Here is a 19,423-nt window from a genome sequence, read left to right as displayed (position 1 = left end):
ATTTAGGTATGTACTGCCCCCTATCGCCAGGGAAAATACAAACTGTCACTTTAAGGAAAGTCCAACTACTGAACCAAAGCACACAACGGAACAAGAGGTCCCAGGTACAAATCCTGATTATGCCTCAAATGTTTAAGTTATTACAGCTTCAAACTGTCATGTTGTTTATGTTTATTTATTTAGCAGACGCTTTTATCCAAAGTTACTTACAATTTATAACCTATAGGGCATGTTGTGATCTGTGGGGGAAACCGGAGTACCCTGAGGAAACCCACACATGCATGGGGAGAACACGCAACTCCACGCTGAAAGGCCGCAGCCGAGTTTCAAACCTGCAACCTTCGTGCTGCGAGGCAACAGTGCTGACCACTGCGCCGCCATGCAGCCCATGTTGTGGGCAAGCTGTGCAACCCAGGACATGAAGAACCACACGAAAGTATCAGGTAAGTAAAAATAATAAAATTATTTATTAAATGAGGATAAGGAACACTAATGACGCTGCTCCAAGAAACAGGAACAGGAAGAAACTGCAATCTAAAACGAGAAAACAAACAATAGTGAGTATGAGCCAGAACCAGAGAGCCAAGAGAATTAGTCTTTTTGGGAAAACAGTTCTTACGGTCATGGACCAGGTCTTAGCGATGGTGAACGGGTGAAGTCCAGTAGAGGAGAGGAGACAGGAATGATGGTGAGACGGAGATGGCTAGGAGGTGGTAGTATGAGTCCAGGGTGTAGGTTGGCAGGTGGGCGGGTGATGGAGAGTGGAGGCCAGAGTAGAGCCCTGCACTGAAGCCCTAGGCCCGCGGGTCGGCCCGGCCCGAGGGCTGGGCTTCGGGCCAACGACCGTGTAATTACCTCGGACACGGGCCGGGCGCCTTTATTTTTAATCGAATTCATAAAAAAAACTGAAACACTTAAACGCAGCAGCACCTGCCTGCTTCTCACGCACCGGCACCCGTTAGCTCAGTTAAGGTTTATGTGGTTTATAAACGCGCCGATATAAACAAATTCTCAAACTGCTGATTGAAACATGTGCCCCTATTCTAACATGCCATTTTATGTTCACTCTGATATGTCAGAAACCATTCGTTTATTCTCATGAAAACTGCAGCATTCTATTTTTCTGTGAATAAATGTGCTCTGCAGTTAAAAATAGCATTCATTGCTGTTTTTTTCTAACTGGAGAGCGCATTTTCAGAGCGGCAGATTAAATTTACAAACGCTATATTAATTGGGAACGTTTATTTAATCTGTCGCTCTGAAAATTCGCTCTGCAGTTAGAAAATTAGAATGCTGCTTTTTTTTCTAATTGTACAAGAGCGCACTTTCAGAGCAGATTAAGTTTACAGATGCATCCAATTAATACAGTGTCCGTAAATTTCATCTGCCGCTCGAAAAATACGCTCTGTTAGAAAAAAAAGCTGCATTGAATGCTGTTTTTCTTTCTTTTCTTTTTTACTGCAGAACGCTTCCCACAGATAATTAGAATGCGGAGCATTCTATCACGCTAAAACATTATGAAAGGTTAAAAAAAAGTCGGGCTCAGGTCGGGCCAGAGAATCCTGAAAACCTTCTCAGACCGGGTCGAGCTGGGGCTCCACCCCCTCGGGCCGGGCCGGACACGGGCTCAGATTTTAGGCCCGTGCAGGGCTCTAGGCCAGAGGATCCTGAACGGCGGGACGTTGAATACAACTCCAGACGTGGTTAAAAATGCAAGGCGAGATAACTAGAGACAAAAACGCACAGGATTTCACAGGACAACTTAGGTGTGTTCTTGCTGTGTACTAGTTCTAATTCCATGCTGTCATTCTTTTTAAAACACAGAAACAGTTTCGTTACCTGTTTTGTCGCTACGTTTCGCCGGCGGCTGCAGGCTTCCTCAGGCTGATGGTGGCGCGTCACTTCCTTCTCCGTTTTTCCGCGGGCAGCAGAGGACGTTGTCGCCCTCTACTGCCCGCTCTCCCCTCTCCGACGATGCAGTCCCATGCACGGTCCAACGTGTACACTCCGTCGTCCCTGTTCATGGTCCCACTTCCACGTCTCCTTATCTCGATTGCTTCTTTTATCCATCTCTTGTATTTTTGTTGTTCGGTGTTTATGATACTTGTGCTGTCCCAGTCCATTATATGATTTTCTCGTATGCAGTGATCTGATCGAAAACACACGAGAGCAGCAAAAGAAGAAGCAGAAAGTACAATAAAGAAGTCAGCCGTAACAGAGACCCCCACCTCCACTCAAACACAACCTGCAGAACGCCCAGGAAGCAACAGTCGACCACCGTCCCCGGGGCAGAGGGCCCCTACAGAGAAAACACTGGATTAAAATGAGTAAAAATATGAAAGTAAAAGAGCTAATATAAAAGACAAAAGTAAGAAAATAAATGATAAATAAAATCATATAGACAGTAAAATTATAATATTATTAAATAATGAAACAGTTTTAAAATATAATCATATAAAACTAGAGTAAATAATTAGATAAAAGCTAACCTAAATAGGTGGGTTTTGAGCCTGGACTTAAAAACATAAACGTTCTCTGCCAAAAACTATAGCAAAAAACTGTTTTCTCTGTGATTAATTATTTCTGTAAGGATCCTGAACATAGTTGTGGAACGTTTCAGAGAATCAGTGTTCAAAGGAGAGTGCAATGGTCATAAGTAATGTAAAATTCACCGTTTTCAGGTCTGCATGTGTGACATTTTCTTAGATGAGACACACTTACTCTAACCTTGTTCCTAAAAGTTAACCCTGCCAGTAAAATGCAAGCACTCCTCACAACAGTAAAGCCCAAATGAAAGTTATCATTTGGGTTGTCAGCACCTTTTGTGGATACGTCTCTTGGCTGAAAGAGAGTGCCTGCATGTCTGCTTTGAAAGTGACTTAGGCACTGCGGTGGTGGCAGCTGGAAGGCAAGGTCTGCAACCACACGAGGAACATCACAGTCACCATACGGTAGTCAGCCTTGGAGTCGGCGAGTCGCTGTCTTCTGCTCCCACAGGAATCAAACACAGAGCCTGGGGCTCAACGTCAAGACCATGCCTCCATGTTACTGCGCACCCCCTCCTGTTCTATCCCCGTTAAGACTGCCACAGACGCACCAGCTTCTGGGCCATGCTTCTGTTAAACATTACTACCATACAGTAAATAAGAAATCCTAGCAACTATACTATACAACAACTTTAGTTTTTGTCTGATTCATCCTTCCCAACTTCCACTCCGTTCTGTAGAACACACCAGAAGCCTTGGTTTAAATTTAGGTTGTTAGTCACCTGAAAAACAGACAGACAGCATCTAATCTGGGACTGTTTACTGCTAAATGTCACTGAAGCAAAGTGCTTCAAACACCTTCACCATGTTTTTGCTCCTCACAGTTCTCTGTGGTTCTCCTCACTCTGCCTTATTCAGAGTTAATCACGCTTCCATTGGAATTATTAATAACCTAAACAAACAATTGATGCGATGGCTGAAGTGGCGTCTCATTTCCTCACCAGGGCACCCGCCCTAAGCTCCACTCGTCTGTGCTCCATCTAAAGAATTGAGGCCAGGAATATGGAAATAGTAATTATCCAGAGGTCCGTTCCTGTTTTCTTTATTATTTTGAGTAAAAACACCAGCTCAGTGGTGAGGCTCATGAAGGTTAAGCGTCTCTTTGGGCATTTTGCCAAATTCCCAACACCGAGCGAGTGACTTAAGAAACTCAACTGGCGGAATAATTTCTCCTCATTGCACCGCAGGCGAGGCAGGTACATGCAGGAATAATTTCCAGAGAGCTAAGTAGGAAAATAAAATATAAAACAATATTTAATAGTTGCTTTATTTGCAATTCATAGTGTGTCTTGTTACGTAAAGTCTCGGCAGAGCCCACTCAGTTGAACAGCTTCCACCTGCTTTTTGGACGATAGCTGAAGAATATGATACCCCTCTGCACGTAGTAACACTCACACACCCTCACTCCATCTCCAGTTCACAGTTTTTGTTACTTCTTTACTTTTCCTGGCCTTCTCCCGGAAGATTTATAATGTGACAGCAACAGTTTAGTACGTGAGCAGTGAGTGGCGCAAACCATGACAGCTGTTGTATGTCCACATGGTAAAGCCACTGTACACACACACGCATGTACGCGTGTTGCTGACCAATGAGAGTGAGGAAAGGGTGCAGAGCTGCCTCACAAGACAGAGGGGAACATGCTCAAATACGTGTGTGTGTGTGTGTGCGCGCGCGCTGGATTTGTGAATCCGAACAACCATTACAATCTAGAGTGTCTAAGCATCTTCAGTTGTTTTGAAGCAAACTTTTAAGACTATCACACTGTGGGTGACTGAAAATCTACACAAATGTACTCAACATGACTCATAAAATTATGTCAGTTATCTCTTCAGACATTGAACTTTTTAGTGGCAGATTCTTCTGACTCATTTAAAGGTGTAATTTGTAAGATTTCTACAGTGAAACAATCACAAAACAATAATGTTTCTATAGGTGTGTTTTCATTACCGGAACTTTAGGGTAAATTTACCGGAACCTCCCGAAATGACCCGGCTGTCTTCGGGCCATTTTCAGGAACTTTATGAGTACCCGCTCAGGGGTAGGTACTCCGAACGGCCCGGTGGAGTAGTTGAGTAGAACCTTTTGTTAGCTCATGCTGATTGGTTGTAACTCATTAGGAAATGACCAATGTTGGGAATAACGCTGTTTAAATATAACCACGTTAATAAAAAAATAATATTTCTTTCAGTAACGAGCAAACTAATTAATTACAGTCTTCTTTTATCAAAAAGTTGTTTCTGTTACTGATAAGGAAATGCATTACTAGATTACCAGCAACAGTAATGCTACTAAAAACACACAATCATGTGAAGCTGGAAAAATTAAAATACTGTGCAAAATTACATTTATTTATGTAATTTAACTAGACTGAGAGACCATTTAAAGGCTCAGGAACCTTTAAAGGTGTTTCTATTTGCTATTTTAAATTTTAGCTGATTGGGGTCTTATTAAATATCACACAATGACCTTTTAATAGTCTAAAGTGTAATGCTCCTATTAGTTGTTCCTCCTGTTAAGTGCTTATTTATTTATTTATTTATTTATTTAAATTATTCAGGTTTATAAAAACATTTGGACATACATTTTATTATGTTCCAGTCATTAGTCATTTGTATTTCACTATCGTAGTAATTTATAGTAAGTTAAGTAAGTTCAATTAACCCATTTTTCCTGCATTCTTGAATGAAAAAGGACTGGGAAATCCTACCTGTCCCAAAATTTACCTTGACGTTCTGCTCAAGCCTCACCTTTTTTGCTTAGCTTTTAACTGATATCTGTTTTTAGCTGCATTTCCTGTTTTATTAACAAACTTATTTATTTATTATTTTCATTTTAGTGGTATTAGACATTTATGTTTTAGGGTTTTACCATCCCTTTAATCAGTTTTAATAGTTATTTTACTATCCATATTAGCTATTATTATTATTATTAATTTATTTATTTTCATTTTACTTATTTTAATCATACCATTGTTTCCTCTGTGGGGCCCTCTGCCTTGGGGTTGGTGGTCGACTGTGGCGGCCTGGGCGCTCCTAGCGGTGTGCTTAGGTGGTGGTGGAGGTTTCTGCCCTCGCTCCCTGGGCTTCCTGGGCTGGTGCCTTGGCTGCTGTCGTTGATCAACTACTGCTGAGGCAGATGGCTCACCCGATGGTGTTTCATTCATTACCTTACCTAATCTGAACTCAGCCTAGTGTTTACTTACGCAGTGTTTTAGGCTTTGTGTGTGTGTGTGTGTGTGTGTGTGTGTGTGTGTGTGTGTGTGTGTGTGCGTGCGTGTGCGTGCATGCGTGCGTGTGTGTGGGTGGGTGGATGCATGTGCCTGGCAAATGGATTGTGGTATTGGGGTGTAACTCACAATTGTTTTTATATTTGTGGGGAAGGGATGGGAATATGGGTTATATTGGGTCATTTTAATCTGTTGAGCACTTTCAGCTGCATTTTCTTTTGTATGAAAAGTGCTATAAAAATTTAGTTAGATTAAGTGATCGATTGATTGATTGATAATGGAAACACAGATAATTAGGTTCTGAGCTAGCTGGGGGGGGGGGGTGTCAGTGTTTCACCTTTCAAAAAAAACAAAAGCAGGACGTGGTTCGTGTTTACTCTCGGTGAGTTAGCAGTGTAACGCAGCAGAGCAGGCGTTTGTAATTCAACGTCAGCAGGCAAAACGCTCCATAGTTGTTTAAAGCAAGTAAACAGGAACAACCCATAATTTACTTCTTGTATCCCTTAGTAATACATCCTTTAGTTTTGCTCTACTATCTGGTGAAGAGGCTAGTGGCTAACGTTGAGCTAACAATGCCAACAGTGAATTCGAAACAAAAAGTTGTCTCTAAAGTTTCTCAAGCTACTTTTTCAATAACCATCAGCTCTATATTACAGTGAAAGTGAATAATTAGTCAATTGTGATGTTTCACTTCCTTTAATGAGTAGTTCAGAACTATACCAGCTAGACGGTAAGCAACAACACTTCATATAGATCCGGAGGCATACTAATGGTAGTATGTGTAGTAAATACTCCTTACCGTTAAATTGCCAAGAGAGCTTCCACCACTGACTCCTCTTTGCTTGCCATCTCGAATCTCTTGGTTCTGATACACAGCTGGCAACAACCAAGAAACTCAAAGAATCGGAGTGAGAGAGTCATACTTTTGCTTAAAAAATTGACTGCAGTAACCCCATTTGACCACAGGAAGCCAGTCTTACAAATTGCACCTTTAAAGCTCCATAGCCGTTATGTAGAAGACAAAGAAATGGCAGCGACCTCAAAAAGAAAGTGTCCCAAAAATCACAATCATAGATTTACACTAAAGGCTTGTCTGTCTCACAATTTTTTTTTTTGTTTTTCAAAAAAAAAAAAAAATAATAATAATAATAATAAAAATAAAACAACTCATGTAATTCTTAACATACCCCCAATATTTTATTATTTTAAACAATGAAACCCTGTGTTGGTTCTGTAATATAATGAACATTTCAGTTTCAGCCAATATTTACAGCAGTTTTAAAAAAATGTTATTCTACTACATCAAGGTTAATTCTTCTTGAAAAGTTCTAGAAAATAGTAATTTAGGCACCAATATCAACACCAACGTCCAATTTTAAGTTTTTACCATAAAAAAAGGGATGATTTCAAGATTTTAGTGTGATACTATCAATCCCCAGACAGGATCTAAGCTTGTCTCAAACTAACTAATCACTGAGACGATGGTGTTGATAGTTCGGTTGATTCAGTGTAAAAAGAAAGAGTTTAACAAAAACATTGAAATCTATATGGAAGCCCTGTGCTGCAGAAATGGAAACTTTCCCTAATCTTATTTTCCTTTGTTGGCTTTTTCTCCATCATTTCACGCCCACAAACATAATCCCCATCACATCCCAAGCTAAGATGGAACCAATAGCTCTATAAATGAATAAAAGACACCCAATTCAATTTCTACACTTGATCAAGCACTGTAATAAAATAGCATTTTTCGCTTGTAGGACACTGAAACCTAATAACATTTCATGCTCATGTACCTTCTCTCAAACCATGTGTGCTTGGGTTTTAACCTCTGGGCGCTCCACTGAAACTGGGGAAAAATGAAGAGTGGGTTTTTGTTTGAAGAAACTCAAGCTGGTGTGCTATGGGTCCCCAAAACACACATTAACTTCAATAAGCAGGTCCTCTTGTATGGCCTTGACGTGGCTTGTAATAGCTTGATTAAAAGTTATTAATCAACATTATTGTACAAAATATCCAGTTGCTCTAGGTGACTTCTGGTTGACATGTTTGGTGCAACAGCCACGGTCATGAAGAGGTAAGCGATAAATGTGCTGCACATTAATCATGCTGTGCCCCAGCAGACTCGACTCTGCAGGGTGTGCGTTACACAAACCCCTTGGTGTCTATTTAGGCTCCTGACCCATTACTGGACTGCTAGCATACAGCAACAGGGTGCAGCAGGTTTGCCACATACAGTCAAAGTCACTAACACATGTACGTGTGGTCCCTTGCTCACATCTTGTTAAAGTTTATGCTTAATTTTAAATGTAAAGTGATATTAGCATGGGCTTTATTTGGTCTGTCATTGATTGGGAGCACTGCACCTCTGCCAGGTCTGCATATAAAGTGTCCTCCATCGGCTCTGTGGAATATACATTCTTTCATCTTGTAGATGAGTTTAGACATCCTGCCTTCTTGGTGGAAATGAGAAAAGTCCCTTGTTGTTACACCACTCTTATTTTACAAGAAGACTGAGTCCAAAGCAACCCAGATGTTGCTCTGCTGATTGGTTATGAAGCAGAAGTGAGAGTTGGATCCATTTTATTTAATTTCTGCCTTCTAATTACTTCCCAGCTATTAGATTGATGTGACGTTTCAGTGATTTTCCCTGACCTTTACCAGACCGATCCTTGCCTCTATTGTTTACTATTAAATGTCTCGTCTTTTTTCACTGATCTGACTCTGAGTCAAGGGGGCTGCAGACCCAGAAACGGCCTGTCCTCTCCAAACCCACTCCTCCGGTGGGATCCCAAGGCAATCCTAGGCCACCCTAGAGATATTACCCCTCCATAATCCATGGTTTGGAAGGACATGCCAAAAACATCTCACCTCCGAAAGGCGTCCCTGCTAGGCCCTGACCACATAGCCAAACCAGGTCAGATGAAACATCCAGATCTCTCAGATGTTCGAGCTCCATGTACATAAAAGCCAGACAGATGAATGTCCCCCCCCAAAAAAATCTACTTATTTTTGTTCATTTGTGAGGGTACCAATGTGTTGCTGCATGTTCAAATACTCAATTACTTAATTGTGCATTTATTTGATGCCTAAAACAAATAAATAAATCAATTATGTGAAGTAGGAAGAATTTTTTGGCCCAGCATCCTAAGTGCTTCAATACTGTAAGTTTTCAGTGACTTGTTTAAAAAACAATTAGCAACAAACCAACAGTATTACAATGGGTGCTTGAAAATGCATGGTGTTCGTTGGACTAATTTCAACATGATCCAAAATAGTTTGAGCATATAGGTGCTGCTCATGTATATGTAAGCCATCCTAAATGTAAGGTCCTGAAAAAACGTGAAAACTAACCTTAAAATTCATCCTTATTGGTAAAGTCATAAGAAACGTTTAGCTGGCATTGATGGAGACTTTAGTAGAATCTCACTTTAATGGAAGCGTATGTGTTACAAAAATAATATTAATATGCAGTAGCAGAAATTATATTTCATTTACATATTACCCAGGCCCGGAGTGGCTAATCGGGAGGGTCTGGAGAATTCCCGGTGGGCCGCACGATGTTTGGGCCGCATGGGCCGGTGCTCTCGTTTTTGTTTTTTATCATTTTTTTTATTTTTTGGTGCCGGTGTTCAGTCATGGCACTGAGGCCGCCGGGCTAATCTCATACGCTCCTCCCGGCTGTCTCTACCTGCAGGCTGAATCTCGTTTTTTTTTTTTTTTCCCCGTATGAGCCTGTGCGCACCACGTGACCACGCAGTTGACAGAAAGATGCAAAGTAGAAAGAGCAAGGGTGGCGCGGAGAAGGCAATAATTAAAAAGAGGAAAGCGCTGGAAACAGATGCAGCTAAATGTGCAAAAATGAGCACCTTTTTTCTCAAACAAGCTTGCGGTCTTTAACTTCAAATGAAGATAAAACGGGTAAGGCAAGTCAAGATGTTAAACTTTACCGGCTGCAAATCACCATTCAAGTTAATTAAGCATCAATAATGAATTATATGGCGTCATGACATAACGTTATGTAATATAATTAACAGTATGATGTGACTGATGCCACCAAACTGTCTTGTAGCCCACAAGATCCAGTAGGCCTAATAAGCACCAGGCAGAAACCCACCATTCCAGAGTGGACATGTACAGGTAGGATTACTTATTGAGTCAGTGAACTGAATATTTTTAAAATTTATATGATGAAAACTATCCTGGCTCTATATGAAAGTGTTCTAAAATGCTAGATGATTCAGCATTGATCAGAAAGCGTGTAAAAAAGGAAAATGAATGCTGAATTGTGACAATTTTCACACAATGTAGTGTCAGAAGAAGAGCCAGGAGCCAGCAGTGAGGGTATTGCTCCTGTTGGGATAGAAGGTGAGCCAACTCATGTGCAAACATCAGTTTCATTATAATAATTGTAATGTCCAAATAATAGTAGTGACCTGTTGTATTTTTATTAGTAAATGCACAAAGCCCACAACAAATCGCTATTAGAATGAAAGTAAAATGAAATAAGCCTGCATATTTTGCCATAGAAAATATTTTAATTGGTTACAAAAAATGTGTTTTCCATATCAAATGTGCTAAAGCTTTACAGATGATTATTTTAATTGTGTGCAGGTGAGTCTAGGGAAACTGGAAAAAGTGTGAAAGGGAGTGCTGAGTCATTTCATTTTAAAGGTTTGAAAATCTCAGAACAGCTGTTTGAACAGCATGTAGATTGTTATATTGTTAGAGAATGTGTTGTAAAGAACAATGTTGGAGATGTGCACTGATGTTCAAATAAACCTACATTGTAAAGCAACTCTTTCTTGCACTGAATTACAAGGCTTTACCGAGTAGTGTGCTTTTGTAGACTATACATATAAAGTTCTAACATGATTTTAATAATAATTCGTTAAGTGGGCCGGTCTGGGGTCTGAAACTCCAGGGCTGAAAATGTGTCCCACTCCGGCCCTGATATTACCTCTGCCAAATTAGTAAGCACTCTTCCTAACTGCTTTTTAATTTTCTTCTTCATCATCGCTTATTCTGTGACTTAGTGACGAGTATAAATAAAAAAACATTTAAGATTTAAACTTCAAATAACACTCCAGCAAAAATGTAACAAAATTAAATTTGAAATGTCAAATTTGAAAAGTAAACTGCATTATAAGAAATGCTTTTTCATTTTCACTGCTTAGTGTGACTCACAATTCAGTTCAATTCAATTCAAAAATACTTTATTAATCCCAGAGGGAAATTGATTGCTGTAGTAGCTGAGAATAACAATAATAATCAAGTCATCAAAGAGTTGTTGTATATTACAATGGCTGTTGGCAGGAAGGATCTCCAGTAGCGGTCAGTGTTGCAGCGAAACTGAAGAAGCCTCTGACTGAAAACACTCTTCCGTTGTCGGACAGTCTTGTGAAGAGAATGCTCAGGGTTGTCCATCATTTTCTTGATTCTCTGGAGAATCCTTCTTTGCATTATCTCCTCCAGCGATTCCGAAACTCTGGCTGAGTCCTTGAAAGGGTATGGAGTTCATCCATCTTGTTGGCCAGTGATCTCACATTGCCCAATATGATCGATGGAAGAGATGGTCTGAATTTCCTCTTTCTCTGTCTCCGTTTTGCTCCCGCTCTGCACCCACGCTTCTTGCATTTTAGCTCATTTGGGATTTGTGGCTTCAGTTGAGGTATTATTTCAGCCTTTCCAATGTTAATCAGCTGCTCCCGATTGTAACCCAGCTTGTTGCCATGGTTACGCATCATAACAAATGCTCAAAAAGTGAAAGAAAATTGCAGTAAAAATCCTCCAAGCTTCACAGCACCAGAAACAGAAAAGGAAAATGTCCAAAAAATACAGTTTTTCTTGAGAAACTAGAAGAAAAAATATCCAAGAAAAGGCAAAACTTACATATAGTCAACAGTGCTACTCCAACATGCAGCCACCCAGAGGAGCACAGTTCCTGAAATCAAAATGAAAAAGCCGCGGTAGTCATCGTCATCTTCCTCCGCTTATCCGGGTCTTGGTCGCAGGGGCAGCATCCCAACTAGGGAGCTCCAGACCGTCCTCTCCCCGGCCACCTCCACCAGCTCCCGGACCAGATTGGAGATGTAACCTCTCCAACGTGTCCTGGGTCGACCCGGGGACCTCCTGCCGGCAGGATATGCCCGAAACACCTCCCCAGGGAGGCGTCCAGGAGGTCTCCTGACCAGATGCCCAAACCACCTCAACTGGCTCCTTTCGATCCGGAGGAGCAGCGGTTCTACTCCGAGTCCCTCCCGAATGTCCGAGCTCCTCACCCTATCTCTAAGACTGAGCCCGGCCACCCTACGGAGGAAACTCATTTCGGCCGCTTCTATCCGCGATCTCGTTCTTTCGGTCATTACCCAAAGCTCATGACCATAGGTGAGGATTGGGACGTAGATCGACCGGTAAATCGAGAGCCTGGCTTTCTGGCTCAGCTCCCTCTTCACCACGACAGATCGGTTCAGCGTCCGCATCACTGCAAATGCTGAACCAATCCGCCTGTCGATCTCCCGATCCCTCCTACCCTCACTCTTGAACAAAACCCCAAGATACTTAAACACCTCCACTTGAGGTAGGACCTCTCTCCCGACCCGGAGTTGGCAAGCCACCCTTTCCCGGTTGAGAACCATGGTCTCAGATTTGGAGGTGCTGATCCTCATCCCAGCCACTTCACACTCAGCCGCAAACCTACCCAGCAAGAGCTTAAGGTCAGAGCTGGATGAAGCTAGGAGGACCACATCATCCGCAAAAAGCAGAGACGAGATTCTCCTGCCACCACACTCGACACACTCCACACCACGGCTGCGCCGTGAAATTTTGTCCATAAATGAAAAAGCAATTCTCAAAACTGCTTTTTAATTTTCTTACTCATCATTGCTTATTCTGTGACTTCATGAAAGTGATAAAGAAAAAAAAAACATTTGAGAACTAATTTTCAAATAACACTTCAGCAAATGTGTAACAAAATTCAATTTGAAAGGTCAAATCTTAAAATGAAAATGCATTAGCAGAAATGCATTTTCATTTTCACTTTACTTGCTTAGTGTGGTTCACAATTAAAATGATATAACAATCCACTAAACTGCTTTTTAACTTTTCTTCTTCTTCACTGCCCATTCTGTGACTTAATGGAAAGGATAAAGAAAGAGGAACTGATTTGTCTTTTTCATGCCCAACCTGCATAAAGTGTTTCATAATTCAAATTGAATTGGCATTCTGAGCGGCGCAGGAGTGTGACGTCAGTGTTCGCCTCGCTCTTCTGAACCCAGTTTGACCTCACCACACTACGCATTTTGTACACTAGCGGGCGGTGTATACACAGACACAAAGGAAAGGCCCTGCGTTGGCTGCATAGATATCATATATAGCTAGATCCCCTAACTGGGAGTCGACAGCGTCCTTACACGGCAGCCATCTTACTTCGGACAGCTAACCGTTCTCTAGCTGAGGGTGAGTGCACGGCTCAAATAGAAATACTTATAACTAGATGAAATATTAACAGATTTACAAACGGTTTGCCTTTTTACAAACCGTATGATACACAGACTTGACGCGGGATACTTACACAAATTGAAATCACCGCTATTACTTTTGAAACGCGACATAATTGTGAACAATGTGTCCCAGCTAAGCTATTTTACGCGTTAGGTTGAGAGAGAGACCACAATCAATATTCTTAAAGGGTTTGTGTGGTTCAACGAAACTAAGAAGTGTACGTAAACTTAATGTTTGTCTAAATGGCTTTCTTGGTGGATGTTTTAGTGTTTATTAGCTATCTAACTTGGCTTAGAGAAGACAAGGCTACCGTGGCTGTGCCGCTTACCTACAATGTTTTGCCTCAGTGGAAGCTGAGAGTAAAATTGCCCTTGTTTTCCAGGCGACTTACTTTGTTTAAAAATGTAAAAAACTTATGCTGAAGTATATTCGAATAGCAGAAATTGCTTTGTTTTTACAGAAATAACGTGAAACCCAACAAGCATGCCTGACTTTTGTGCTGCCTATGGATGCTCTTAATAGATGTCTTCAATCACGACAACATGGGATCACCTTTCATTCGTAAGATTTAACAATATCAAACATTCAACTGTGTTAGGCTGATAAGTCTCTGTCATCTGCTTTGCTTTTGAACTATTATTAGAAAACTGCTTTGCTTTTAACTGCTTTTTAGAAAAAACAGTGATGGCAAAGTTTAAGATCTATCAGCTAACTGTGATTTTAAGAAGTTTAATTGCTTGAATTCAAGATTTCTTGGTTAATCCATCATTGCATGTTTCTGTCTTGACACCTTTTGTTTAACTATTGTTTGTCTTATGTTCATGTTAAAGGAAAAGGCTGTAAACTATTTACAATGATTTATTAAGCTGCCTACATTTTGTCACATGTTTAAGATTTCCCAAAGATGGAGAAAGAAGGAGGCAGTGGGAAGTTGCCCTAAGAAGTGTCTGTGATCTTCCTCAGAGCTGACGCTCAGTGTCGTCACAATCAAAACCTTGTGGAAAGCGTTATGGATCAAGAGAGATCTCTTGTCTCCTTTTACAAAGCCCCAAAGGGAGAGTGGGCAGACCCCATCAGCTGCAAACTGGAAGGTAATGTCTCAGTGTTGGGGAAAAAAATATACACAGTGATTGTTTGGATAATAGCTGTCCCCCCCCCCCCCCCCCCCTTCTTTTAGGAGATGTTGCTGTTGGAGAAGGGGTGAACAGATTCGTGTTCTCGAAGGCAATTTCTACACTACAGTCTGGTTTCCATTTGAATTTTGGTATGTATTCTGTTGTTATACTGTAAACATGAATGGGATGATGCAATCTAATTACTAGTTTAAAATGTAAGTGATTTTTTTTAAAAACAAACGAGCAACAGTACTAGAAGAGTTAAGAGCCCACCTTGTAACCAAAGGGTTGCAGGTTTGAGCTCTGCTCAGTCTGTCGCAGTTGTGTCCTTGGACAAGACACTTCACCCTTCTTGTCTGTTGGTGGTGGTTGTAGGGACTGGTGGTGCCTGTGTACACCAGCTTTGCTTCTGTAGATGTAGCTCATCACCACCAGAGTGTGAATGGATGTGTGGGGGTGAATGACTGACTGTGTTGTCGAGTCCCTTGGGGGGGCTATGGAACTGCAAAAGGTGCTATATAAACACAGGGCCTTAACCATTTACAAATAAGTGAGAAATGATTGAGTTAAAATAACTGATTTGATTTAAGTAGGCTTGTGGAGCTCTCGGGAGACCGATGTTTTCCACTCTTATCCCCTCCCCGCAGCCTGGTCCATCTCTGTCTGATCGCGGCTTCTGTTTGCTGCGAGTGGACTGACGGCTGGTTCTCCCAGCAGCTCGGCGCATCTGTCTGATCGCGGCTTCTGTGTGCTGTGCGGGCTGACTGCTTGTGGAGATCTGGGATGGAAACCTTTCCACCCGGTTCTCCCCAGCGGCAGCTCTGCGCAGCAGCGCTTGTCTGCTGTGCGGCTGCCGGCTTGTGGAAGCGAGACCTCTGTGTTCCACCCGGTTTTACCCAGCAGTCAGCCCGGCGTATCTCTGACTCAGAAACTGGTGTTGTGCACAGTTAACTCCGGTTGTAGCTAGGTTGCTACGTCCGTTAGCTTAGCTCCCACCTCCGCATTAGCTTTGGGTTAACTTCAGGTTAGCTTGTAGCTAGTTCGACCGGGTGTCGTCAGTCGATCCCAGCCTTACAGCCCCACCCTCAGCTCCACCTCTCTTCCCTTTTGTGGAATTGTCTGGGCTTGACGGAACCTGTGACACGGTCAAAATGGCGGTGGTGGCCACCTCCCATTTTAGCAGAAAAACTTGTTATTGGAGTCTATGGAAACCCATTGTCCATATATTAATGTCGATGATCAGGACCCCTTCTGGATTTACTCGTCTCATTGAATTTATCAGTCGAAGTCCTAATTAACACATAGGAACACTTATTAGGGCATATTCTTTTTTTACCCCCTTTGTTGTTGCTTCACTTGATGGTGTGGTTATACAAATAGAGATGACAAATTGAGAACCCAACAATCTTACATGGCTGATTCTAGTTCAGTACTGTTACACACAAAAAGCTACATTGTCAACTCTTTAATGAAGAAGACATTTTTACGGCACCACTCAAAATAATGGTCACAGGGTGCTTCACGCAAACAACTAAACCAAAAACAATTAAGAAATATAATTAAAATTTGAAAAAAAATAAATAAAAAGAGTAAAAATTTGTGTGTGTGTGTGTGGGGAGGGGGAGGGGGAGAGTAAACAGTTGATCACAACCACAAAAAAAAAAACTAGAATTGATAGAAACAGCAGCATGAAAAGAAGCTATTGAGGAAGAAGAGGACGGGAAGAAAATCACACTAAAGCCAGCTTGTGTCCACTGATCTCAGGCTCAGGGGGAGAGAGGTCCGGAGTCTGGGGGCCACAGCAGCAGATGATCTGTCACCTTTGACCTTTAGCCTGGTGCTGCACAACCAGCAGGCTTTGGTCACTGGACCTCAGGGACCTGCTGGGGGTGTAGGGACTAAGAAGATCACCAATGTAAGATGGTGCTTGTCCATGTAAGGTCCTTTAGACCAGAACCAGGATCTTGAAATGAACCCTGAAGTTGACTGGCAGCCAGTGAAGCTGGAGGAGAAGCACAGTGATGTGGGTGTGTTTGGAGCACATGCATCCTGAACCACCTGTAAGCGATTCAGGTTTTAGTCAGACAACTGAAAATGACTCAGGGACAGATTGTCACGGCTGCACAGGTAAGCATAAAGGCTTTTCTTTTACTTAACCGTTCTGCTGAGAAGACAGGACTGATGATTGAAAATACAGATATCACATCATGCCTGCCTGGCACCTGTGTTACGACATCTAAACACAATGACCTTACTTTGAATGTGCATGTTTCTGAATCGTAGGTGTCCCATCATCATTCTGCAACCCGCATTTGGGTGATGGCGCTGTATGTCCAAAACGATTGCATCCAACTCTTTATCTCCAACTGAAGAATACCTATCAGATGCTCTGAAAGTGAAAACAATGAACTTTATAACAGTATAAAAGTATTATCAGCCTTGATAATCATATTTTAAAAATAAATTCTGAAGGAAATGCATTATTAATTTTATTTTTTTATTATTAAATCTCAAAGCATTGCAATATCTTTAACACCTCTAAAATATACAAATAATACAATAAACTGGCATCAACTGTAATCAGCTTACTCGTCTTTGATGGCACCAACAGCTGTTATACGAGTACAATTAGCTACCAATAGCAGTTCTGTAGATATAGACAAATCTTTTCTCTTCGACAATTTTCTAAATGGAGATTTTTGTGTTTCTTTTTGTATCTGGACTACATTATATCAGCTTGTTTTATATTTTCAATACAGATTCAAGTTTTGAAAGAAAAAATTGTGTAGGGAAAAATTAAGATTATAGGATCTGTTTAAAGCCCAAGTTTTAACATTTGCAAATACCAGACAATATGTTACTACATGTAAAGCTTATCTACAACACAACTGTTGAGATTTAAAGCAGTCTTAACCATTTAAGGAAGAGCACATACCTAAATTCATGTAGGCATAAGAATCTCTGCCCACATGTGAAAAAGCAGTAGTGGCCCCTATGTTAAACGTCGACATTTTAGGTAAGTAATTTAAAGAAGTGGACGATGTAATTTCGTTAGATTTAATTCATGTACTTCATCATTTCAATAAGGTCATAAATAACACCCTTCAGATGTTTACTTACATTGCAGAATACATTTTCCTTAAACCTTCCGCCTCTCCTCCGAATTGTGCTGGGTGACACAGAAAACATCTCAGCAATAACCTCGATGGTTATGCCAGATGGCACCAGACTCTTGAGTGCTTCGCCTGACATTTCCAGACGTGGTCGGCCAACATTTGAAGAAACTAATTCTTGTTGTGCATATTCCACATGGACACGGTGCTCAATTGCTCTTAGACGATCGAGAATAGCCTCATTGATGCTAACATCCTGAAGAGCAATTATCATACCAAATGCTACAAAAACGTCATCCAAACAACTCAAAATATCATCTACTGACAAACTTTCCAACTCTATTTGATCCGCCAAAGAAAACAGAGCTGAGCAAAGTTCAGGCAGTGCCGCCATCTTTCATGACCACTGACCCAGGAAGGCGTTACAGAGAACTAGCCTAAACTGTCCGGTCATGTACGGCGAGAAGAAAACCAAACGATGTTGAAGGATTAACCAATGGTGTTGCAGGTCACACCCACTGGCTTGACTGACGGACTGAAACGTATAAAGTGTCATTATGAAATAAATCAGCCATGGGAAAAAACACTATTATGAAATAAAAGCTCTTTGTTAAAAAGACTTTATGTAATAAAAACTGAAGGAATTAAATAAAATGGCTCAATATTAATTTGGATTATTATGAAAAAATGACTTTTGAAAAAAAAAACATTATATTAATAAAGACATTTTAAAAGAAGAATGAAAACTATTTCATAAGTATGGATGAATGTCTTGTGAGTAGGTTTCTGTGGAAAAAAGCTTTCGCTCCCCCTTTTCAATGGTTGAAGGTTTGTCAGAGGAGTGGGGAAGGGAAATGGCTGGATTTGGAGTCTTACTCATTAATATTCATATATTGTGAATGGATTGCATCTAATTTGCTAACAGCAATGCAGAAATGACACAAATTGCAGTTGCCCGCTCACGGCAGGGGCTGGCTCCAAAACAGAGAACATTCCCATTGACTTCCATGTTAAAAATGAAAATTTTATAGCAGGAATAAACATTACAGCCTATTAAAAAACATTTTTGGTTTAATAGATCTAGTTTACTGTCATGACAACTCTGACGGGTGAATCTTTGCAGCTATCCTTTAGGTAAATGCTCGCTAATTAGGGGTGTGTGCTTTTGATCGACAGGTAGAAGATTAGCTGTCAAAGCTAACATTAGCGGCACAGGGAAGGCCTCAGCCTCTGCTTCATGTTAAAAGCGATGGGCCGTTTCAAACTTATTTGGATTAAGCCCTCAAACGTCCTCCATAGTTGTAGGACATGTTTATGGATGCAATATGTAATATTAGAAATGGGGTAAATAACAGAGAAGGTGTATAAGTAGGAGATGGGTGGATTTGGAAAGACGTGCGGCTTCAACAGTCCAGTGGAAGATTTCAATTAGTCATGGAAACAGGAGAGGTCCAACCTGGTGCATGTTGACAGACCTCGCTTGTCCTCCTCATTTGCATTTCTCCTCCTACTCTTTTCGTTTTCACTGTAATTATTCTTCTAGTAGTTTTTCTTGCTTGCCTTCTCACTTCTCATTCCTTTCTCTTGCCTTTAAAATTCTTATTCCTTTCTCTTGCCTTTAAAATTTTCACTCAATGACAACTGAGCTCTGATTGCTTTTTTTTTTTTCTTTTTTTTTTCATCAGCCGGGAATCGGGGGCCTTGTTTCAACAAACAGGAGTGGTTCACCGTGTGGTTCACCGAGGGTGGCGACACGCCATAACAAACCGCCGGCTTCTGGCCACTGCACGTCGGCATGCAGTGGTCAGGGTCCCTGCTGCAGCAGGCCTTAGTTAGTTGTTTTCCTAAACAAACGGAGAACAGCATTAGCTGTCGATAGGTGCTGAGTGACGGTAGAGGAGAGCTGAAGTTTTGAACCACCTG

General features: G+C 41.3%; 1 long non-coding RNA gene across 1 annotated transcript; it reads left to right on the top strand.

The window, feature by feature from the left end:
- Positions 1–9,575: 9,575 nt before the first annotated feature.
- LOC129166499 (uncharacterized) lies at positions 9,576–10,206 on the top strand. Its single transcript, XR_008565495.2, has 3 exons — positions 9,576–9,690; positions 9,842–9,909; positions 10,081–10,206. It is a non-coding gene; the product is annotated as an uncharacterized lncRNA (long non-coding RNA).
- Positions 10,207–19,423: the final 9,217 nt, after the last annotated feature.

This window comes from Nothobranchius furzeri, chromosome 16 (genome assembly GCF_043380555.1).
Source record: "Nothobranchius furzeri strain GRZ-AD chromosome 16, NfurGRZ-RIMD1, whole genome shotgun sequence".
Lineage (NCBI taxonomy): Eukaryota > Metazoa > Chordata > Actinopteri > Cyprinodontiformes > Nothobranchiidae > Nothobranchius > Nothobranchius furzeri.
The sequence above is the reverse complement of the archived record's forward strand: the minus strand, read 5'-3'. Positions and strand labels throughout refer to the sequence as shown.